The following is a 26,886-nucleotide window of genomic DNA, read 5'->3' on the forward strand; positions in this document are numbered from 1 at the left end:
AAAATAAATATTTTTTGTACTGTATGATGAATGTGTATGCATGATACTCTTTAAGTAAGGTTATATCACACTTTACCCAGAAAAGGCATGTTTTTAGTCCTCCATTCCTCTTAATATAGTTGACCAGTGGTCTAATACTTGGGGGCCCATTAGGATGGCCAGCGGACTTTAGTTCGCCCGCCACCCTAGCGGTACTGGGACCGGCTGCCAGAGATCCAGCACTGCCAATTAGGATGCGACCACCACCCTGGCGGTCGCATTCCGCATCTTTAACATTGCGCCGGGTGCTGCTGTAAGCGGCACCCGCCGCAATGCCAAAGAGGCATGTTGTGCATTGCCATGCACAACGTGGCAGGCACCGCGCAGTGCCTGCCACCTTGTGCATGGCAATGGTACCCCCAAGTGCATCATCCACCCCCCACACCTCCTGGGGGCCTGCAGCAGGCCCCCAAAGCTCATCTCCGCCAGCCTTTAATAGCGGCATTGCCGGCATTGATTCTGAGAATCTGGCCCTTTGCGAGCGCAATTTTTGCATTTGGGATTCATCATCCTAAATGCAAAAATCGCTATACTAGGAATTGCTATATTGCGAAGAATCGCATTTAAGGAATCTCAATTAGAGATTCTTTAAATGCTATTCATGAACCTTTTTGAAATTGCGAATTCGCAATATGGGGCCGCTATTTACCGTGAAGTGTAACTTCGTGGTAAATAGCGAAAACTTAGAAAAATGCACTTTAGTGCATTTTTCTAAGTTGTATGTTACACACACACATGTCCTTTGGACATGGGTGTGCGCAACATCAGTCTACATTTTCATTTCAGGGGTGCTACAGGGTGTCCTTTGGACACCCCTGGCACCCTTGAAATCGCTTCCTTATTTGCGATTAGCAAATTGCTAATCGCAAATAAGGAAGCTGTAGAAATCGCAAATAATATTGCGATTTCTACATGAATCCCGTTTTGCGAGTCTTTAATAGCGATTCCTTAATAATCGCTATTAAGGACTCGCAAAATGGGACATTAATGAATCTGGGGGTTAGTCATTAGCCCCCTAATAAGTAGAGCACTAGGTCATCAACTTTTAAGTCCAAACTTGTGCTTGGCATTCTTCTTAAGCATTGTGGCATAACTTTGGACTTTCTAGAATTAATTTTTAGAAAACATCATCTGCAGAAGCTTTCAAAACTAAAATTATTTCCTGATGTTCTTTCTCCCTTTGACAAAACTACTGTGGTTTTGGAAAACTGGAAAATTGGGTGTTTCATTTCATTTTTTCAATAATAAAAATAAGAGGGAAAGTTCACAATCCTGGAGGACTGCAATCCTTACATTGAAGTGGTCAATTACCATTACATTTGTCTCTTACAATATTTCTTTTTAATTGGCCATTTTATATTTCAGCAGAATAGCATCTGTACCACAATGTGCTTCCACAAACATCAAAAACAGTCTGCAAGTCCATGAGTTACAAACAAATTGTAATTCAAATAACGTACTGCTGTTGTGCATGTGTTAAACGCAAATTTAGATGAATGTCAGCAGCTCTCTTATCATATGTAAGCCATACTTGATATGTTGTATCCAATAAAAATACTTAGCCATGTATGATTTACTCTACTAAAGAAATATGCATCAGATGTTGGTCTTTAGTATGCAGCTTTATCTTAAGAACCCTTTCTGAATGGAAGCACAATGAAACTGCTGCTACAAGATTTAGGGGTTTAGTGACAGAATATTGAAGCCATAAACATTGTGTCAAAAATATCGATCACAAAAATGTAGTTTTTCTATACATACAATATTGTTAAACACTCAACAAAATGTATACAAAATAATGTTTATGTATGTAAATATATATAGTTACAAATAGCAAATATTAAATATTTTAACTTGTAACGTTAATATAATGTTAATTAAACATGTTTAAATAATACTTCGATATATAACACTATAGTTATTTAAACATACACTATATATATTTATGTGTATGTTGATATACACATATATCAATAAAAAAAAAAATATTAATTATAATTTGTAAAACAAAAATTGTGTATTTACTATTATAACATATATTTACATACAAATAAAATAACAAATAAATACTATACCAAATAAAGTAGAAAACACTTTAAAAACTTTACAATTTAATTATACATAAACAGTAAGCAGTAGAAAAACATGTTTTACTATCAATATCTTAAAAATAACATACATTTCTTGATATAAAAAATATAAAATTAAAACGAAAAGCAAATAATAATACATAATTAAACAATACTAACTAAACTTTTACAGTTTACAAATAATAAATGTACTATTCCCACTCCAGTCGATGCAACAAAAGGGAAAGCATTGGACTTAGGATGGATAAAATATACTATTCCCACTCTAGTCTGTGCAAGAGTTGGGAAAGCGCTGGAATCTGTAGGGGTACAAATTACTATTCCCACTGCAGTTGGTGAAACAGTAGGTAAAGCGTTGGACTCAGGAGGGGTAAAATTTACTATTCCCACTCCAGTCAGTGCTACAGTAGGGAAAGCATTGGACTCAGGAGGATAACATTAAGTATTCCCACTCCAATATGTGCACCATGAGGGAAAGCTTTGGATTGCGGAGGGGTAACATTTACTATTCCCACTCCAGTCTGTGCAATAGTAGGGAAAGCGTTGGACTGAAGAGGGGTAAAAGATACTATTCCAACTCCAGTCTGGGCAGCAGTAGGGAAAATACTTCACCTCAAACACATACCATATTATAAAACATGTATTAATTAAACAAAAATAGGATCGATTAATTAAAAAAGTATATATATATATATATATATATATATATATATATATATATATATATATATATACATATATATATATATATATATATATATTACCTACTGGCGGTCGCCAGTAGGTATATATAGTTAGGATTTTTTCTCTATGGGATTTTTGAAAATTCTATGTCTAATAACTTTGGCGTTTGTGGACGGAATTGGCTGAAATTTTCAGGAAAATGGAACATTTTGTTTCTGAGCAGCCCCTGAAAATTTGGGGGGCGTTCGTCAAGGGGGGGCCGAGAAAAAAGGGGGGTCCCAAAACGTGTTTTTAACATTGAGTTTTCCATAGGGCGGTTGGCCTCACTTTTAGCCCGAACGGCTGAATGGATTTGCACGAAACTTGGCAAAATTGTAGGGACTGGTAGCCCGATGTGCCTTTGCTAGGTCTCAATATATGTGCTTCAGTGGATTTTGAGAAATTAACGTTCAAAAAAAGATATATATCTGTAACAGCGGACCGGGCAGCGCTCCGGTTCGCGGACTTTTCGCGGTACGGAGCTTTGTGAAGCGAAGCTGATTGGTTCTCCGGCGTCTGTGAACATTCCAAACAGTCCTTAGCGGCCGCCATCTTGTCTCTCGGTAGGATCGAGAGACAAGAGGAGGCCAAAGCGAAGGGGCAAATGACCATAAGGGGGCATAGTAGATCCTCGCTGACCCCCTAGGTTTGATGTGGAGGTTTTAAAAGGGCCCCGCGGGGCAAAAAAAATAATAATAATAATAATCGAACGGCTGAATGGATTTGCACGAAACTTGGCAAAATATTAGGGACTGGTAGCCCAATGTGCCTTTGCTAGGTCTCAATATATGTGCTCCAGTGGATTTTGAGAAATTAACGTTCAAAAAAAGATATATATCTGTAACAGCGCTCCGCTTCGCGTACTTTTCGCGTTACGGAGCTTTGCGAAGCTGATTGGTTCTCCGGCGTCTGTAAACATTCCAAACAGTCCGTAGCGGCCGCCATCTTGTCTCTCGGTAGGATCGAGAGACAAGAGGAGGCCAAAGCGAAGGGGCAAATGACCATAAGGGGCATAGTAGATCCTTCCTGACCTCTTAGGTTTGATGTACCATTTTGCCAAGTTTGGTGTAATTCCGTTCAGCCATTCAGGCTGTAGACGTATGTAAATGTCCTATGGAAAATTGCATGGGGAAAACACATTTGAAAGTGTTGAAATTTAGAACCAATTAAAATGTTACTTTGGTTTTGTATTTGTGTGTGATGAAAGTTAATTGGTTATGTATATATCTCAAATGAGAGGAAACCACAGCCATTTTGTGATACTACTGTCTGAGGTACATTTGTGAGGAATTTTTGGTGGTGAATTTCTGGTGTTTGATTTACACAGTACTAACACTTCTCCTACTTTTAAAAAGGTGAGTTGTTAATTTGTAAGGGGAACTATGTTGTACACTTGAAGATAATTTGAAAAATGTTTTCTGTTATTTATTTGCAGTCCTTCTGTTATACTAAATACTTGATAAAGTTAGTTATATATTATGTATTACTAAAAACGATAAATGAAAGTGATTATTTTTTTCTGCAATTTACAGCAAGCAGTTTCAAAATAAAATGGCTCACAATGAAGAGACCGTGGTAATTTCTTTTGAATTGTCCACTACATTGATTGAAATTGACAGCACCAATAATGAAATATTGTCACAAGGAGGAGATGACTTGAATGATTCCACTACATTGATTGAAATTGACAGCACCAATAATGAAATATTGTCACAAGGAGGAGATGACTTGAATGATTTTTTGGATCAATCTGTTGATGGCGAATTTATCGAATGTTTGGAGACCATAGAGTTACAAGAATCATCATTGCAGACTTTTAATGAGGAGATTCCAGATGAGATGATTGAAGAGGAAATTACTGATGAGGACATGTTACTAGTTCTTTCAAATTTAGAAAATTCAGAAGAATAAATTTATATTTAGAAATCAAAAATTGTTTGAGACATTATTCATTTTTATTTTTAATTTATGAGGTTGTAGCGAAGTGATTGTAGTATAAAATGAGACTTATAGTATAGAGTGCAACATTTTTATGTTACATGGTAAGTTTACTCATATTTACTTCCCTTCTCCCACTATATTATCTCCAATGTGTATTTGACATCTCTTCTTCATCTCCGGCCTCCTTTCTCTCACTGTGTGTCTCTGATGCATCTTATCGCTGCTATTTTGTGTAATTACAGAAGAGAGTAAAATAAAATAGTTCGGAACGTGAAAAGGGGGCAAAGTAGAGTACCCCTCACCCCCTAGGCCTTCTCAGGCGGTCCCAAAAGGATCAGTTTCTGCTTTCCTGAGAGATTATGGTATGAGTTCCATATACCACAATAATTTGCATTACAACATGCAAGATATATATCTCCTATTACCAACTTTTGGAGATATTCGCGCTAAGCGCGAATATCTCCAAAAACTAACACCTGCCCTGAGCAGTTCTTAGCCATGTTATCCAATGGGAGGTGGATAACATGGCTAAGAGCATTAGCTCGGTAATGCATGAATATCGCTGAGTTTTCAGCGATATTAATGCATTGCGGTCGTTTTTTATCGCATTTGCGATAAACCTTGATAATAGCAAGGTTTATCTTCGATAATTTCTGACGATGCTTAGCGGTAAAAAATTCGTTGGTAAGCATCGTTAGCGATAAATATCGCTTAACTTTGGTAATATGCACCAACGTCTGTTAACGTTCGATTCGAAGGAAATGAGGAAGTGTTGAAAAACATTGTTTGCGCCATCTTGCCTTTTTTGAAATGCCACACTTTTGTCGTGCACGGCAGCCATTTTAGATGCCTTGACCAGACCCACTCTCTGCACGCTGTTGATTCGTAGCATGGCTCCCCACCCTCGCAAGCATCTTCCCCAGGCACTGGTCACCCCCGCTCTCTGTGTTATGCATGGGCAATAAACCTCTCCCCATCTGCGCTGCTCTTCCCTGAGAATCACACTCTGTGCCCGCCCGACACCTCCCTTTCGCCCTATTCACTACCGCACCCTCTGACACTCCTCTTCCTCTGTGTCCGATTGTCCAGGCTATCAGCTAGCCCTGCAGATGTAGTTTATGGCTCCAGCTGTAAAGAATCACCCCTCTTCAAAGGAGTTATAGTAGATCAAGGCCCACACCCGATGAGATCCGTCACACCACACGTGTTCCTACTATCTGAAAACCATCCTGTATTGTGATTGGGGAGGGGACCGAGCCTGAAGCGGAAGATTCCAGGGATGACTCTTTGTACATCAAAGTTTTTACATTTATATATAGCACTCCAACAAAGTAGTAGGATTATAAAACTTTAATAACTTATAAATATATACAACAAAACAAAAACAGTAAAAACATTTAAACAACGAAGAGACCGTGGCAATTTCTTTTGAATTATCCAATACATTTATTGAAATTGACAGCACCAATAATAAAATTTTCTCACAAGGAGGAGATGACTTGAATGATTTTTTTGATCAATCTCTTGATGGCGAATTTATCGAATGTTTGGAGACCATAGAGTTACAAGAATCATCATTGCAGACTTTTCATGAGGAAATTCCTGATGAGGACATGTTACTAGTTCTTTCAAATTATGAAAATTCAGAAGATGTTGCCTGGGGGTGGGTCGTCAGTAGCAGTCTGTTGTGCGAATAGTTCCAAGGCAGCAGAACGCGCTGAAATCTAGATGGCACAAAGGTGATGTCTAGTAAGTTGCCGCCCAGCAAATAACGGCGTGGGGCGCCGCGGGGGTGAGTGAGTCCAGTAGGCACCACAGGTATTCTTACCGGCATTGCAGAATTACTGCTGGGGACAATGCCTGTGCTGTAGCAGGGTCACAGCAGAAACAAAAAGGATTCTGTTGAAGATGTTGTTGGTTTTCAATTTGAAAACAGTTCTGGTGTCAACTGTTATGCTAATGTAGTGGTTAATGTTTTGTTTTCTCTAGAAAATGTAAAAGAGGGGGAGGCAGTCCAAAGTTCTGGTAAACGGGCAAAGGAAAGGATCGGTGGTTTGAACTATCAGTCAAAAAGGGGAGGGGGTGCAACAATTTTTCCTACCGGGTCACAGTGTGCTTTCACCGGAACTGAGGTTTGCAGGATTCTAGTAATTCAAAGTGAGGCTGGCGCCAGCATGGGAGCGCCGACGTCCCGCGGATACAGTTTCGTCACTCCACGGGCGATCATGGCAGTCATTCCCCATCGGGGGTGTCTGCGGGGGTCGGAGACTCCCGCGGCTCCTCTAGAATCTTCAAGGTCGTGGAGGACTACTGTGGTGGAGTCAACCAGTGACCGGGCCATTTCTTTATGCTGGGCCCGCTCTTGCCACGTCGATCGCCATTTTGAGAGTTCGGTAGCTACTGGCGATCGCGGGGTCAAATGAGCGGACGGGCTCCACCCTGCCGGGCGAGACGTTGCAGCATCGCCACATTGGAAGAACCCTTTTCCGGGCGCCTGGAGCGCTGAGGGTGCAGGTGGGAAGCCTCCACTGGGGAGGCGGGAGAGGCCTGTTCGCACCGTCTCTCCCTCCCAGTGCACCCCACGGCGTCTCGCTTGAGATTTGTTATGACCGGACCAGGCGATGAGGACGAGGGGGGGGGGGTCGGAGGCATGTGCAAGACATCCCCCCCAGTGTTGTCAAAGCCATTATTCAAGAAAGAAGAAGTGTCCCGTCCGTCTTCGGGCCGGGCTTCCGGTGGATGTCGGCCGGACGCCCCTTGCTCTGGCCCCATGAACGGGTTCCTTGGTTTATCGGCTGCAGCCGGATCCCATCGGCCCCGGCCGTTGGTGGCCAGACTGGTAGAGAATGTGGCGGGACTACCTGAAACTGTCAAGGGCCCCCGCGGCCGGACTGGGAGAGAGAGGGGAGGGTCGAGGACACGGACATTCCCCCCCCTGCAACTCTCCAGCGTTGTCAATCCCCCTGGCCGGGTCCCGCTGGCCTCGGCCTCGGCCTCTCCTCCGGCTACACCCTACGTGATGATCTCCGAGGCGTGGCAGCAGGACCCGCCTTATATGTGTTGCTTCCGGCTGGGCGTAGCCGAAAACCTGTTGCCCTTTGGAAGTTTCTAGAATGGGGCGGATGTCTGCTGACTTCTATCTTTCCCCCCAGTTTGCCGTTATTTGGCCGTGGCAGGCGGTGGGACAGACACGTTTTGGGGCAGTGAGGGGCGATGTTTTCAGGTTTCTTATTACGGGCTTACTTCTAACGTTTCTTGTTTCTAGGACAATAATAGGTTTTATCATTACGTATTGTTATCGTTTCTTTGTTTGTTATTTAATAAAAAGTTCATCAGTGGCCTACTGATTTTCGTTTTCCTATTCCTTTCTTTCCAGGTTGTTTCATGCTAAAGTTTCTGTTAACAGGATACAGTGATCACTTCGTTATTATTGCATATGTCCTTTTCACTAGGGGTGCTCTCTTGTTGGGCCAGATATCTCTAGTAAATGGTCCGGGTGAAACAGGTGCATCAATCAGTGGGGAGTAGATAGGCATGACAGATTACAACGGGGGAGAAAGGTCCGCATTACCTACCCTTTCACTACTTGCAAAGATTTTCCTACGTTTATTTGCAAACAGGGAATACCTCCAAAAAGAACTAATTCCCAAACAGTCAATGTTCGGACAATCAATCAATCAATGAGGAATGAAATAGGTACGACGTGTTAAAGGCTTGCGTTACCTACCCTTCACTATCTGCAAAGGGAGAGAGAATATTCCTATTCTTCCTTGTTTGCAGGCAGAGAAGATCCTTAAGAGAACCAACTTCGAACAATTCAATGCTCGATTCAAACAATCAACAAGGGGTACTGTGAACACAAATGAACGCCGCTTATGTACATACACATTGCTATTTTCAACAGGTTGTTCCTAATGTTTCTATTTTAGCGAGGTCAAAAAGAGATCCCATTAGTGGCCTACTGATTTTGCTCGATTCCTTTTGTTTTTTTACACGATTTTTCGCTATCTGCAAAGACTAAACAGAGTATTGCGACTCTGTGCTTGTTTGTAAATAGAGAATGAACCAAAGAGAACAATCAATCAAATGGAGAGAGAAGCAGGCACGACGGATTACAACGGGGGCAAAGGCCTGCGTTAACTACCCTTCACTATCTGCAAAGAGAGAGTACTCCTAATAGAAATGAGGGGTGGGGGGCAGCATTCAAAGCAGATCAGTGTGCATAAACACGAAAATGTTTTTACTTACCACGTACTTGACATTCGACAGCTTATGATATTTGCTATTAAAAAACCATTGAAATTCACTGAAAAAACCATAGGTTATAGACCATATATAGTTAGGAATTAGCATTTACAAAACCTTGAAAATTCACTGAAAAAACCATAGGTTAGAGACCATATATAGTTAGCTGGACATTTTATTGACATAAAACCAATGAAATTCCATATATAGTTAGTTGCACTAACTATATATCGCGCACCCGCAATCCACTGCTGATGATGTCACATATTACATCATTCATGACATGGTCAGTGACATCACTGATGACATCACTGATGACATCTCAAATGACATCACTGATGACATCTCATTTGACATCAATGACCACATCACTGATGATATCATTCATGTGACAATACAATGCATCTCCTCACATTTTAATATAACCTCTGTTTCACCCAGTGTTAAATACAGAGTATAATTTTTGAAACCATTGACACACCAATACTAGTTACTACGTACGCACTCACTGATTGCTACGTCTACACACACCTTCACTCATTCACCCATACAATCATTCATACATACAATCACTCATCTTTACAACACTATCATATGCACTCATACACCTATACACACACTCACAGTCTGCCACTCATCCATGGAGTTACTCACACACCTAGTCAGTCCTGTAAAGAATCAATGACACTTCCATTTTCTTGTCTATACAGTTAAACATAGAGCACCTTACATTTTCAAACATATACTAACACATACTTACCTTCTTATACAATCATTGATACAAGTACACATTGATCTGCACAGAGTCACACACCTCCCAGCTAGCCACACACACACTCAGTCTCCCATACAAATACTTGGGCAATCAATCAATAACCCATATAGTTACTCATATAGCTACTGATCAACACATGCAGCAGTTTACAGAACAACAGACATAATGATGCACAAATTAAGACAGTTTAGTCACTAACCCATGCACTCAGTGAGACACATTTAATCACTCACTCATACAGTCAGTCATGCACCTACTAAATCCTTCGTCCAGACACTTACACATCCACTCATTCTTCAATATGTAAGACATATTTAAACTTTACAGAAACAAAAAATCACTGGATGTTGTTATCAGTGATGTCATCAGTGATGTCATTTGAGATGTCATCAGTGATGTCATCAGTGATGTCACTGACCATGTCATGAATGATGTAATATGTGACATCATCAGCAGTGGATTGCGGGTGCGCGATATATAGTTAGTGCAACTAACTATATATGGAATTTCATTGGTTTTATGTCAATAAAATGTCCAGCTAACTATATATGGTCTCTAACCTATGGTTTTTTCAGTGAATTTTCAAGGTTTTGTAAATGCTAATTCCTAACTATATATGGTCTATAACCTATGGTTTTTTCAGTGAATTTTCAAGGTTTTGTAAATGCTAATTCCTAACTATATATGGTCTATAACCTATGGTTTTTTCAGTGAATATATATATATATATATATATATATATATATATATATATATATATATATATATATATATATATATATATATATACTTTTATGTAGTGATCAAGGCGAACTTGTCCACCGAAACGCATCTAATCGTATGGAATAAATATCATCCTTGAAACTTCATCCCACGGAGTCGGTGCCTGATTTGGAATGGTGTAAAACAGGATTGGCTGAATATATATATATATATATATGATTACATTTATGAAAGATTTGCACACAAATATTTATGTTTATATATGTGTGATGATATGCATATTTTAACCTCATCGCTGCTGCCGACAGCCAACGGCCGTCGCGTGCACTGCCTGTGCAGTGCTGCGCACGTCCGTTGGCCGTCGCGGCCCTGCCCGCGCAATAGAACGTTCCGCACTAGTGCAGTTAAGGAGTTAATTATTTATACATATATATTTAAATAAATAATCTATGTATTTGATTGTTTATTGAATGCAAAAGTGAGGTTAATCTATATTACAATGATCTAACATTTGATTTTACCCGCAATTTGTGCTACAATGTAATTTATGGTAACAGCATACATATGTCAATGAGCAACATGAAAACAAAAGTGTTTTTTCTATGTTTGTCATCACATGGGTGTTTTTCACCAAGCGTATAAAAAATATGGCGTACTGCACTCTATGTGATCAAAGGCACTGGATGCCGGAAACGCGCCATGGAGATTGAGAAGTGAGAAATAAACAATAAATTGCAGTGAAATTATCCTGGTGTTTCGTTTCTCGCAGATCGCCATAAGGAGGTGCTGAGAGTATATATATATATATATATATATATATATATATATATATTCACTGAAAAAACCATAGGTTATAGACCATATATAGTTAGGAATTAGCATTTACAAAACCTTGAAAATTCACTGAAAAAACCATAGGTTATAGACCATATATAGTTAGGAATTAGCATTTAAAAAACCTTATTTTACTCACACAAAACCATTGAAATTCCATATATAGTTAGTTGCACTAACTATATATCGCGCACCCGCAATCCACTGCTGATGATGTCACATATTACATCATTCATGACATGGTCAGTGACATCACTGATGACATCACTGATGACATCTCAAATGACATCACTGATGACATCTCATTTGACATCAATGACCACATCACTGATGATATCATTCATGTGACAATACAATGCATCTCCTCACATTTTAATATAACCTCTGTTTCACCCAGTGTTAAATACAGAGTATAATTTTTGAAACCATTGACACACCAATACTAGTTACTACATACGTACTCACTGATTCCTACGTCTACACACACATTCACTCATTCACCCATACAATCATTCATACATACAATCACTCATCTTTACAACACTATCATATGCACTCATACACCTATACAGACACTCACACTCTGCCACTCATCCATGGAGTTACTCACACACCTAGTCAGTCCTGTAAAGAATCAATCACACTTCCATTTTCTTGTCTATACAGTTAAACATAGAGCACCTTACATTTTCAAACATATACTAACACATACTTACCTTGTTATACAATCATTGATATAAGTACACATTGATCTGCACAGAGTCACACACCTCCCAGCCAGCCACACACACACTCAGTCTCCCATACAAATACTTGGACAATCAATCAGTAACCCATATAGTTAATCATATAGCTACTGATCAACACATGCAGCAGTTTACAGAACAACAGACATAATGATGCACAAATTAAGACACTTTAGTCACTAACCCATGCACTCAGTGAGACACATTTAATCACTCACTCATACATTCAGTCATGCACCTACTAAATCCTTTGTCCAGACACTTATACTTCCACTCATTCTTCAATATGTAAGACACATTTTAACTTTACAGAAACATACAGTCACTGGATGTTGTCATCAGTGATGTCATCAGTGATGTCATTTGAGATGTCATCAGTGATGTCACTGACCATGTCATGAATGATGTAATATGTGACATCATCAGCAGTGGATTGCGGGTGCGCGATATATAGTTAGTGCAACTAACTATATATGGAATTTCAATGGTTTTGTGTGAGTAAAATAAGGTTTTTTAAATGCTAATTCCTAACTATATATGGTCTATAACCTATGGTTTTTTCAGTGAATTTTCAAGGTTTTGTAAATGCTAATTCCTAACTATATATGGTCTATAACCTATGGTTTTTTCAGTGAATTTCATTGGTTTTTTAAAAGCTAATATCTGTAGCTGTAAAATGTATTCTTCTTTAAATCCAAACATATATTTTATATGTTTATTAATAATTTTTTTTTAATACTTTTTTTTTGTAAGCTCCCGGGGCGCGGACAGGTGAACGCACGGGTAAGCGCAATCTTGCGGCGCGCCCCGGGGCGCGTACTAATACGCGTCCCGGAACGCTATTGCCGCGAACGAAAACAACATCGTGACGTATCGCGTAGCCGCCACGCCTTGCGTAGCCGCGAGATGCGTCTTATGACGCACCGCGTAAGCGCACCCGGAAGCGCATACGATCGCGCAACGTAAGCGCCCCGATGCGCTTACGATACACGCCCGGGGCGCGCCCCGGGGCGCGTAGCGTAAGCGCGTCAAACCATGTGACTTTAAAATAACACTTTTCATTGGTTCAGAACTTTTTATTTTCCAAATTGTGTGAAACCCACCCATTTCTCTCACTATTGCTTTGTACTTGGAGAGAGCAAGAGCTGTTCTATCTACTCTATCTCCTACTTTTCTGATCTCCAGCAATGGCTGCAAGAGAGTCATCCAGCAGTGATTCAGATGGATTTTTAGATGAGGACCCTCCTCAGCAAAAGAAAAAAACCCATTTCATCTGGAAATTTTACGACATCCCTGAAGGACAGAAAAAAGTCAACGCTCCCAAAGTAACCTGCAAAATATGTGGGAGTAGTTTATCCAGAGGCAATCCTCTGAAAAAATATAGTTTTGGGAATGCTAATTTGATCAGGCATGTGAAAAGAAGACACCCTAACAACTTTGCCAGGGAGAGTGTCAGAGAGCTGGCACGGAATGTACCAACAGATGGCGGCAGCACCTCCACTGGTGGAGCAACACCTTCGGGACCACCCCGTGGAAGAATGGTCCCTAACATTCAGCCGGTGTTTGCAGGCATCAAATTTTTGTGCACGGAGTGTGACGAACTGCTCTGCTATGGGGAGCAGAGTGTTGAACTGATTGCCCTAAAGAAGCAGCAACACCGCTGCTCTGCCAGTCCCTAAATTTTCAAATTTTTTTGCTCCTGTTGAGCAGTTTTGCAATCCCTGTTTTTGTTTTTCCCTTGACAAAAATCCAAAAAAAATATAAAATTGTTTTAAAAAGTCTAAAAAAAATATAAAACAACAAAAACAAAAAAAAATATATAAAACAACAAAATCAAAAAAAAAGTTATTTTCAGAACTACCTCCAATTTATAAAAAGAAGCTTTTTTTTTTTTTTAAGTCTGTCATTTTTAATCTCCATGGTACGCTCCCCCGTAAGCTCCCCGGTGCGCGTACCGGGCGCTCCCCCCCGCGAAAATCGATTTAAAAAAAAAAAAAATTTCACCCGCGGGAGCCTTTTATGGCCCCCACATCAAAAGTAGGGGGTCAGGGGGGTGTACCCTGCCCCCTTTTGCTCATTTCGCCCCTTTGATTCTTGCCACCTCTTGAGTCTCAATCCCACCGAGACACAAGATGGCGGCCGCTGCGGACTGTTTCGAATGTTTACAGACACCCGAGAACCAATCAGCTTGCCGTGCGCAAGTCGCGTGGCGCGCCTGGAGCGCTCCCCGGTACGCGTACCGGGCGTGGCTCGGGCGCGGCTCTAGATATATATCTTTTTTTAAACCTAATTTACTCAAAATTCACAGGACCACATATCTTGAGACCTAGCAAAGGCACATCGGGCAAACAATATCTACAATTTTGCCAAGTTTCGTGGAAATCCATTCAGCCGTTCGGGCTAAAAGTGAGGCCAACCGCCCTATGGAAAACTCAATGTTAAAAACACGTTTTGGGACCCCCCTTTTTTCTCGACCCCCCCTGGACGAACCCCCCCCCCAATTTTCAGGGGCTGCTCAGAAACAAAATGTGCCATTTTCCTGAAAATTTCAGCCAATTCCGTCCACAAACGCCAAAGTTATTAGACATAGAATTTTCAAAAAACCCATAGAGAAAAAATCCTAACTATATATACCTACTGGCGACCGCCAGTAGGTATATATATATATATATATATATATATATATATATATATATATATATATATATATATATATATATATATATATATGTATATATATATATGTATTACCTACTGGCGATCGCCAGTGGGTATATATAGTTAGGATTTTTTCTCTATGGGATTTCTGAAAATTCTATGTCTAATAACTTTGGCGTTTGTGGACGAAATTGGCTGAAATTTTCAGGAAAATGGCACATTTTGTTTCTGAGCAGCCCCTTAAAATTTGGGGGGGTTTCGTCAAGGGGGAGCCGAGAAAAAAGGGGGGTCCCAAAACGCGTTTTTCCTATTCATTTTTCCATAGGGCGGTTGGACTCACTTTTAGCTCGAACGGCTGAATAGATTTACATGAAACTTGGCAAAATTGTAGATATGGTTTGCCCGACGTGCCTTTGCTATGTCTCAATATATGTGCTCCAGTGGATTTTGAGAAATTAACGTTTAAAAAAATATATATATCTGTGACAGCGCTCCGGTTAGCGCCCCGGTTCGCGTACCTGACGCGTAACGGAACTTCGCGAAGCGAAGCTGATTGGCTCTCCGGTGTCTGTCAACATTCTAAACAGTCCGGAGCGGCCGCCATCTTGTCTCTCGGTACGATCGAGAGACAAGATGTGGTGAAAAACGAAGGGGGAAATGAAGGAAAGGGGGCAAGGTAAACCCCTCCTGACCCCCTAGGATTGATGAGGGGGATATTAAAGTCCCCCGCGATTTTTCGCGGTAGAGGCGCTTCCCGGTACGCGAACCGGGCATCTAACCGGCAGCGTAACGGGAGTCCGCCATCTTGTGTTTTTGGAGCGTCCGGTTCACGTACCGGGTAGCGTCCCGGTAAGCGTAACAAGGGGAAAACCAAGAGAAACAGTAAAAAAAAATTAAGGGAATAGATTTCCAGCAAACTTGGCAAAATTGTAGGGACTGTTTGTTTGATGTGCCTTTGCAAGGCCTCAAGATATGTGCACGTGTGGATTTTGTCTAATTAAGGTTAAACAAATATATATATATCTGTAAGCGTGCTCCGGCACGCTTACGTTACGGGTTTTGTTTGCGCTGCAGAGCCGATACGTCACGGTTATGCGACGCGTCATGAGGCGTCTCACGTGGCTACGTGATACGTCACGTAATAAAGAATATATTTTACAGCTATAGATATTAGCTTTTAAAAAAACAATGAAATTCACTGAAAAAACCATGGGTTATAGACCATATATAGTTAGGAATTTGCATTTACAAAACCTTGAAAATTCACTGAAAAAACCATAGGTTAGAGACCATATATAGTTAGCTGGAAATTTTATTGACATAAAACCAATGAAATTCCATATATAGTTAGTTGCACTAACTATATATCGCGCACCCGCAATCCACTGCTGATGATGTCACATATTACATCATTCATGACATGGTCAGTGACATCACTGATGACATCACTGATGACATCTCAAATGACATCACTGATGACATCACTGATGACATCTCAAATGACATCACTGATGACATCATGACACACCAATACCAGTTACTACATACGCACTCACTGATTCCTACGTCTACACACACATTCACTCATTCACCCATACAATCACTCATACATACAGTCACTCATTATTACAACACTATCATATGCACTCATACACCTAGTCAGTCCTGTGAAGAATCAATCACACTTCGATTTCCTCATCTATACAGTTAAACACAGAACACCATACTTTTCACACATATACTAACACATACTTACTCTCTTATACAATCACTGATACAAGTACACATTGATATGCACAGAGTCACACACCTCCCAGCCAGCCACACACACACTCAGTCTTCCATACATCCACTCATTCTTCAATATGTAAAACATATTTAAACTTTACAATAACACACAGACACTAGATGATGTCATCAGTGATGTCATTTGAGATGTCATCAGTGATGTCATCAGTGATGTCATTTGAGATGTCATCAGTGATGTCATCAGTGATGTCACTGACCATGTCATGAATGATGTAATATGTGACATCATCAGCAGTGGATTGCGGGTGCGCGATATATAGTTAGTGCAACTAACTATATATGGAATTTCATTGGTTTTATGTCAATAAAATTTCCAGCTAACTATATATGGTCTCTAACCTATGGTTTTTTCAGTGAATTTTCAAGGTTTTGTAAATGCAAATTCCTAACTATATATGGTCTATAACCTATGGTTTTTTCAGTGAATATATATATATATATATATATATATATAATAGATATTTAAATTTCAAACAAAACCACATTCACTGGATGATGTCATCAGTGATGTAATTTGAGATGTCATCATTGATGTCATCAGTGATGTCACTGACCATGTCATGAATGATGTAATATGTGACATCATCAGCAGTGCATTGCTCTATAACTGAGGAATTTCTATGGTTTTGTACGAGTGAAATGTCCAGCTAACTATAACACTCATGAAACCTATGGTTTTTTCAGTGAATAGATATATATGTATATATATATTCACTGAAAAAACCATAGGTTATAGACCATATATAGTTAGGAATTAGCATTTAAAAAACCTTATTTTACTCACACAAAACCATTGAAATTCCATATATAGTTAGTTGCACTAACTATATATCGCGCACCCGCAATCCACTGCTGATGATGTCACATATTACATCATTCATGACATGGTCAGTGACATCACTGATGACATCACTGATGACATCTCAAATGACATCACTGATGACATCACTGATGACAACATCCAGTGACTGTATGTGTCTGTAAAGTTTAAATATGTCTTACATATTGAAGAATGAGTGGATGTATAAGTGTCTGGATGAAGGATTTAGTAGGTGCGTGACTGACTGTATGAGTGAGTGAATAAATGTGTCGTACTAAATGCATGGGTTAGTGACTAAACTGTCTGAATGTGTGCATCAGTATGTCTGTTGTGATGTAAACTGCTGCATGTGTTGATCATTAGCTATACGAGAGGCTATATGTGTTATTGATTGGTTGCCCAAGTATTTGTATGGGAGATTGAGTTTGTGTGGGGGTGGCTGGGAGGTGTGTGACTCTGTGCATAGATGTGTGAGCAGTTGATTCACTAGGTGTATGAGTTCAAGAGTGCATGTGGAAAAAGCTACATGGGCGGTTGACTGTGTGCATAAGTGTATTGATGAGTGAATGGATATCTCAGTGCTACATGTCATAGTAAGTACATATGTAAAACACAGTACATGTGAGAGTTGGCATATATAAATAACTGTGCATGAGAGCCACTGAATGTGTGAGTGGCTGTATGGATCATTGTGAACTTGTATCAGGGATTGTATAAGAGAGTAAATATGTGTTAGTATATGTTTGAATAAGTAAGGTGTGTATAACTGTATAGTTGAGGAAATGGAGGTGAGATTGTTTCTTTGCATGACTGACTAGGTGTGTGAGTAACTCCATGGATGAGTGACAGTGTGTGAGTGTCTGTATACACTGAGTGTATCTAAGGTTATATTAGAGTCTGAAGAGGTTTATCGTATTAGCACAAGAATGATGTCAAATGAGATGTCATCAGTGATGTCATCAGTGATGTCATTTGAGATGTCATCAGTGATATCATCAGTGATGTCATTTGAGATGTCATCAGTGATGTCATCAGTGATGTCACTGACCATGTCATGAATGATGTAATATGTGACATCATCAGCAGTGGATTGCGGGTGCGCGATATATAGTTAGTGCAACTAACTATATATGGAATTTCAATGGTTTTGTGTGAGTAAAATAAGGTTTTTTAAATGCTAATTCCTAACTATATATGGTCTATAACCTATGGTTTTTTCAGTGAATTTTCAAGGTTTTTTAAATGCTAATTCCTAACTATATATGGTCTCTAACCTATGGTTTTTTCAGTGAATATATATATATATATGTATATATATATATATATGTATATGTATATATCTATATATATATATTCACTGAAAAAACCATAGGTTATAGACCATATATAATTAGGAATTAGCATTTACAAAACCTTGAAAATTCACTGAAAAAACCATAGGTTATAGACCATATATAGTTAGGAATTAGCATTTAAAAAACCTTTTTACTCACAGAAAACCATTGAAATTCCATATATAGTTAGTTGCACTAACTATATATCGCGCACCCGCAATCCACTGCTGATGATGTCACATATTACATCATTCATGACATGGTCAGTGACATCACTGATGACATCACTGATGACATCTCAAATGACATCACTGATGACATCACTGATGACATCTCATTTGACATCATTCTTGTGCTAATACGATAAACCTCTTCAGACTCTAATATAACCTTAGATACACTCAGTGTATACAGACACTCACACACTGTCACTCATCCATGGAGTTACTCACACACCTAGTCAGTCATGCAAAGAAACAATCTCACCTCCATTTCCTCAACTATACAGTTATACACACCTTACTTATTCAAACATATACTAACACATATTTACTCTCTTATACAATCCCTGATACAAGTTCACAATGATCCATACAGTCACTCACACATTCAGTGGCTCTCATGCACAGTTATTTATATATGCCAACTCTCACATGTACTGTGTTTTACATATGTACTTACTATGACATGTAGCATTGAGATATCCATTCACTCATCAATACACTCATGCACACAGTCAACCGCCCATGTAGCTTTTTCCACATGCACTCTTGAACTCATACACCTAGTGAATCAACTGCTCACACATCTATGCACAGAGTCACACACCTCCCAGCCACCCCCACACAAACTCAATCTCCCATACAAATACTTGGGCAACCAATCAATAACACATATAGCCTCTTGTATAGCTAATGATCAACACATGCAGCAGTTTACATCACAACAGACATACTGATGCACACATTCAGACAGTTTAGTCACTAACCCATGCATTTAGTACGACACATTTATTCACTCACTCATACAGTCAGTCACGCACCTACTAAATCCTTCATCCAGACACTTATACATCCACTCATTCTTCAATATATCAAACATATTAAAACTTTACAGAAACACACAGTCACTGGATGATGTCATCAGTGATGTCATCAGTGATGTCATTTGAGATGTCATCAGTGATGTCACTGACCATGTCATGAATGATGTAATATGTGACATCATCAGCAGTGGATTGCGGGTGCGCGATATATAGTTAGTGCAACTAACTATATATGGAATTTCAATGGTTTTGTGTGAGTAAAATAAGGTTTTTTAAATGCTAATTCCTAACTATATATGGTCTATAACCTATGGTTTTTTCAGTGAATTTTCAAGGTTTTGTAAATGCTAATTCCTAACTATATATGGTCTATAACCTATGGTTTTTTCAGTGAATTTCATTGGTTTTTTAAAAGCTAATATCTGTAGCTGTAAAATGTATTCTTCTTTAAATCCAAACATATATTTTATATGTTTATTAATAATTTTTTTTTAATATTTTTTTTTGTTCGCTCCCGGTTCGCGAATCGGGAAGCTTCCCGTTAGCTCAATTTGATGCCGCGACCCGGTCCGCGAACCGGTAAACGTTCTGTTTGCGCAACTGCCGCGTTAGAAATCAACATCGTGACGCGTCGCGGAAGCGCGACGTATCACGTTGTCGCGTAATGCGTCTTATGACGCGCCGCGTTAGCGCACCCGAAAGTGCTCCGGTACGCGAACTGAGACGCGAAGCGCAGCTCCCCGGAAGCGATCCGGGGCGCGTCGCGAAAGCGTGACGTATCGCGTTGCCGCGTAATGCGTCTTATGACGCGCCGCGTTAGCGCACCCGGAAGTGCTCCGGAGCGCGAACCGAGGCGCGAAGCGCAGCGACCCGGAAGCGATCCGGGGCGCGTTCCGCAGCGCGTAACATAAGCGTAACAGGTCATGTGACTTGTTAATAAAACTTTTCATTGGTTCATTTCACTTTTGGTTTCCTAATGATGTAAGGCTAGGTCAGGTGACCTAAAAATAACACTTTTCATTGGTTTAGAACTATTGTTTTTCCCAAATGATGAAAACCCCTCCTTCTTTCCTCACTCTGACTTTCATCTGTGTGAGAGGAAGACCTTTTTTGATATTTGAGCAATGGCTTCATTGGTAGCTTCAGCTGGTGGACCCCCACCACCACCTCCTCATGGGAAGAGAGGACCACCTCCACAGTTCATCAGCAACACAGAGGAGGAAGAGGATGAACAAGAGGAAGAGGAGACAGAGGGACCACAGTTTTTAGAAGAGGAGCCCCGGGTTTCTCATCGTAAAACTAGTTTTATTTGGCAGTTTTTTTCAATCCCTGAAGGGCAGAAAAAAGTTAATGCTAGATATGTGACGTGCCTCATATGTAAAGAGGACTTATCTAGAGGCACCTTAAAAAAGTATAGCTTCGGCAACTACACCATGCACCGTCACATGCTGAGGTGGCATCCATTAAACTACAGCCGGGCAGAGATGCGTGACCTGCAGACAACCCACCAACTCCTGTGGCCACGACATCAACACAGGTATCTTTGTCAGGACCAGAGGCACGGGAAACCGTGCCAAACATTCAGGACAACTTTGTCCATATGAAGATTACCTGTTTGTATTGCGGTACATTACTGTCATGTGCCAATATGAGCATTAACTTAATCAACAGAGCATTTGAAAATCACAAGTGCTCTAAACGCCCCAGAAAGTAAATTTTTTTTTTGCTCCTGTTGAGCCCTTTCCAATGCCTGTTTTTTGTTGTTTCCCCTCCAAAAAAAACAAAAAAAACATAAAACTGTTCAAAAAATACAAAAAAACAAAAAATGTTCAGAAAAAAAAAATATATAAAACAACAAAAACATTAAAAAAAAAGTTCTTTTCAGAACTACCTCCCCTTTCAAAAAAAATTGCTAGAATGTTTAGCACTCTGGCAAGCTGTATTTCTTTTGGTTCGCTTCCTGGTTTGCTCACCTGTACGCGAACCGGGAGCGAACCAAAAAATTTTTTTTTAAAAAAAAGAAGCCTTTTTTGATTGCCTTTGCAGCATTTTTGGGTCACTTTTAACATGGCTATGTAACTCAAAGAATCAAAATCCACGGATAAAGGTCTTTTAATTTAAAATGGGAAAAATAACATCAGAGACACTCAAATGCCTTATAAAGAAGCAGACACCATTATTTCCTGGTCATAAATTTTAAAAGCATTCCTTTTCCTCAAAAACGATTTTCAAGTCATAATTTGAAAACACTGCACATGGGGAAATGACTTAAAATGTCCTTAAGACACATGAAAGCGTTTTTTGATTGCCTTTGCAGCATTTTTGGGTCACTTTTAACATGGCTATGTAACTCAAAGAATCAAAATCTAAATTTGCCAAGCACAGGTGGGAGCATATTTACAAGGAATTTGCACCACGGATAAAGGTCTTTTAATTTAAAATGGGAAAAATAACATCAGAGACACTCAAATGCCTTATAAAGAAGCAGACACCATTATTTCCTTGTCATAAATTTTAAAAGCATTCCTTTCCCACAAAAAAGATTTTCAAGTCATAATTTGAAAACACTGCACATGGGGAAATGACTTAAAATGTCCTTAAGACACATGAAAGCGTTTTTTGATTGCCTTTGCAGCATTTTTGGGTCACTTTTAACATGGCTATGTAACTCAAAGAATCAAAATCTAAATTTGCCAAGCACAGGTGGGAGCATATTTACAAGGAATTTGCACCACAGATAAAGGTCTTTTAATTTAAAATGGGAAAAATAACATCAGAGACACTCAAATACCTTATAAAGAAGCAGACACCATTATTTCCTTGTCATAAATTTTAAAAGCATTCCTTTTCCTCAAAAACGATTTTCAAGTCATAATTTGAAAACACTGCACATGGGGAAATGACTTAAAATGTCCTTAAGACACATGAAAGCGTTTTTTGATTGCCTTTGCAGCATTTTTGGGTCACTTTTAACATGGCTATGTAACTCAAAGAATCAAAATCTAAATTTGCCAAGCACAGGTGGGAGCATATTTACAAGGAACTTTCCCCACAGATAAAGGTCTTTTAATTTAAAATGGGAAAAATAACATCAGAGACACTCAAATGCCTTATAAAGAAGCAGACACCATTATTTCCTTGTCATAAATTTTAAAAGCATTCCTTTTCCACAAAAACGATTTTCAAGTCATAATTTGAAAACACTGCACAGCTCCTATGCACAAAAACACCCTGTCAGTACTAATACTTCACATTTTCAAAGAAACAAAATCTATTTGTAAAACACTTGAGACAAAGCAACATTTTAAAAACACAACTTTCTTCATAATTTTCTCCTTAAAGCACACTATTCTCTATCTAAATAAAATAAATCTTTTCTCACCTTAGCAAATACTTCATGAGTTTCAAAACAGTCTCAGAAATACACCAATGTGTCTTCAGCAGAACAAAAGGTATGCACTCCAGAGGCTGCAGCTATAGAAAGCACAGAAATGCTGTAATTCATCACACATATCTCTCATGTCACCCAATCAAAACTCTTCCCTCACTTTTTTCAAATCAAAACCCTTCCCCCCTCTGCCCTGTCTGCCTTTTTTGCATAGCAACCACCTCCTGAAAGACCTCTGGTGTTTGCAAGTTCACACAACAATGTTTCAATTGAACTCTGAACTCTCAGTGCACCTGCATATTTTTTTTTTTTTTTTTTTTTTTTAACGACTTATAAAGCGCCTGGTGACCCGAGGGCATCCCCGCGCTGTGAGGAATGTTATCCAGATGAAGGGAAGGAAAGAGGGGGATGACGTTATTTAGGGAATAGAAGGGTTTTCAATTTTTTTCTGAAGGCCAAATAATTGGGTTCCAATCTAAGGGTACGTGGGAGGGAGTTCCATCCAGTGGAGGCTTTCACGGAGAAGCGTCGACCTCCCGTACGTGTCTTTTTAAATTTGGGTATGTTGAGTAGGTGCTCATTCTCGGACCGCAGGGATCTAGGTGCTTTATAGGGAGTGACCAGGTCGCTGAGGATCGAAGGGCCAACTCCATTGATCAATTTGTATGCCGTGCACATGGCTTTGAATTCCACCCTTTGGCGCACAGGGAGCCAGTGCAAGGCCCTGATGGCAGGTTTCGCTGACACTCTGGATGGAAGGTTCATGAGTAAACGGGCTGCTGCATTCTGTGTTCGTTGAAGTTTCGTCAGTGTGGCCTCAGGGGCTCCCAGGTAGACCATGTTACTGTAGTCCAATCTTGACAGTATGAGCCCTTGGACTAGTAGTTTCCTGGAGGCAGGGGGGAGTAGGGGGAGAATCTTGCGGGTGGTGCGCATAAGCCCAAAACAGGTTCCTGCAGTTTTGGCCGCTTGCGTCTTCATTGAAAGCTCGGGTTCTAGCCATACTCCTAGGGTCTTTATTTCATGTTTCGGGGTGGGAATTTCTCCGAACACGTCTGGCCAGACCGCTGGGGGGATGGTCACCCATTGCTTTCCCATGAGCATCACTTCGGTTTTTGACCCGTTTAGTTTTAAAGATGAGTCACACATCCAACCGTGGATTTCCGTAAGGCAATTTGCCAGGTTGTCTGGGTGGTCGTCTAGTTGGGACAGGGAGACGACCAGCTGTGTGTCATCGGCATAGCTCACTATTTTTATACCGAATGGTGTCACCACGTCTTCAAGGGAGGCCATGTAGGCATTAAAAAGCGTCGGGCTCAGGGACGATCCCTGTGGAACCCCGCATGTGAGGGGGAGGGTGGACGAGTGGTAATTGCCGTCCCAAACCTGAAACGTACGCCCGGCAAGGAAGGACTCTATCCATCTGAGTGCCGTCCCGGTGAGCCCTGCTGCCGCCAGCCGATGGAGAAGGACACGATGGTTAACTGTGTCGAAAGCTGCACTAAGATCCAGGAGGATCACTGCCACTGACCCTCCTGAATCTAAAATGCGCCTTGCCTCCTCGATGACGGCAAGAAGGGCAGTATCTGTGCCGTGGCCCGGGCGGAACCCAGTTTGGGATTGCCGCAAGAGGTTATTTGCCTCGAGAAACTGGGACAGTTGACGGTTGACCAATTTCTCGGCTACCTTGCTAATGCCAGGGAGTAGTGAAATTGGCCGGTAGTTTGCCATTTCTGCTGGGTCTAGCTGGGGTTTTTTAAGGAGTGCCTTCACCACTGCACTCTTCCAGCTAGCGGGGACAGATCCCTGGGCAAGTGAGCTATTAATGAGCTCTGTGATCGTGGGAGTGACGACGGGGGCTACGGTTTTAAGGAATCTGAAGGGAACAGGGTCCAAGGGTGATCCGCTTTTCATTTTGGTCATGATGGCTTCTACCTCGTTGCCGCTTACTGGCCTAAATGTCGCAAGTTGGGGGGGTAGGCTGCTTCCAGTCTGGCTGGGGGGTGAATTATTGTCCATGTGGCTAGAGGGGCAAGAAGGGGGAAGGGATGCTAGGATGCGAACAATTTTGTCATTGAAATAGGTGGCTAGTTCATTGCTTCGGTCCACCGGGGGTATGTTGGAGGAGGGAGTGGTAGGTACTTTCAGAAGCTCCTTTACGATTCGGAAAGATTCCCTGGCTGAGTTAGAGGATTCTTTTATCCGAGTATCGTAGTGGGAAGCTTTAGAGTGCCTAATAGCAGTTTTGTATAGTCTAACCGAGTTTTGGTAGGCTTCCTTGCTGGCGTGCTGCCAGTCTTTCCTCCAAAGTCGTTCGGCTCTCTTACAGTTTTTGCGCAGTAGTCGGAGTTCCGGGGTGTACCACGGGGCGGAACCTGGTTTCCCGTTTTTGTCCTCCCGAGTTCTAAATGGGAGCACGGAGTCCAGGGAGGTAGTAATCCACTCTCTAAATTTACTATCGGCGATAGCCGGGTCTTCTGCATAGGCAGGGGTGGTTGACTTAAGGGTCCTGGTCCATTCTTCGGTAGGAAGCTTGGACCAGGCCCTGTCCCTAGTGTAAGTGGGTGGTTTTTGAGGTTTCCTAAAAGTTCCTGGTAGTTGGAAAGAGACTAAAAAGTGGTCCGTCCATGGGAGGGGAAGGGACTTATTGGCTTGCATAGTGGGGGTGCTCGTAAACACCGGGTCCAGCAGGTGACCTTTGTTATTAGTAGCCCCAGTGTTTAGGAGGCGAATGTCGAGAGCCGCCAGATCAGTGATCAGGTCGACTGCCCCAGAATCTAAAGGGTCATCGAAGTGAATATTCAGGTCTCCTAGTATCATGAAATTAGTGATGGAGTGGGCATGTGTAGCTACTGTGTCCAAGAGAGAACTAGCAAAAGGGCCTGGATGACCGGGGGGCGGTACACTAGGATCCCTGTGAGGGAGTTAGTAGGGTCTACCTTAATTGTAAATAGCAGGCTTTCAGAGTCGGGAATCTGTGCATCATTGGATTTGCAGAGGAGGTGATCCCGGTGGATAATGGCGACACCACCACCCCTACCTGAGGGACGAGGTAGGGACTGAATAAGGAAGCCCGGTGGGGCTGCTAACACCATATCTGACTCCGAGTTTGGGGAGAGCCACGTTTCCGTCAGGAAGAGAACGTCTATGTCATGGTCTTCTATAAGGTGGTTAATCAGCATCGCATGTTTGGGGAGAGAGCGACAATTCAGCGAAGCGAGGTTAAGGGTTGAGGGCTTGTGGGGACGGGTAGGGAGTTTGAGCTGGACAGGATGGCAGTAGGTACAACTGATGAATGGTCCATTCAGGTCGTGAACATACTCACAGGAGGAGGCGATGGGGGGTCTGAGACTTAGGAGGTCCCGACGTGAGTAGCTTGCCTTAGGGGCAGCTTGATCCAGCAGGGGTTCTGGCCCTAGGCCCGGCCGTGCGCGGACGGGCGCAGACGGGCTTGCCTTAGGCGCGCCTTCGGCGCGCAAACGGCGCTCCCGCTGCGCTCGTCCGCTGCGCTTGCCTGAAAGACACATTTGTAGTGGGGAAGGTGGGCGTGGCCTCCTAAGTGGGCGTGTCCTATCGTTAGGGCCGCGATGGCGGCCGAGCAATCCTACCCTGTCTTCAGCGCTAGGTCCGCTGGATCAGGGTCAATGACAGGCGAATTATGAGCAAGTGATCAGGGTGAGTACCCAGTCGTTTTAAAATCAAAGTTTCACACAAAT

At 41.2% G+C, this 26,886-nt stretch overlaps 1 protein-coding gene across 4 annotated transcripts in view; it reads left to right on the top strand.

The window, feature by feature from the left end:
* Nucleotides 1-26,886, top strand: part of LDAH (lipid droplet associated hydrolase) — a 1,444,635-nt gene that overhangs the window by 1,045,710 nt on the left and 372,039 nt on the right. The gene's annotated exons all lie outside the window — the stretch shown is intronic.

Source organism: Lissotriton helveticus, chromosome 6 (genome assembly GCF_964261635.1).
Source record: "Lissotriton helveticus chromosome 6, aLisHel1.1, whole genome shotgun sequence".
NCBI classification, from domain to species: domain Eukaryota; kingdom Metazoa; phylum Chordata; class Amphibia; order Caudata; family Salamandridae; genus Lissotriton; species Lissotriton helveticus.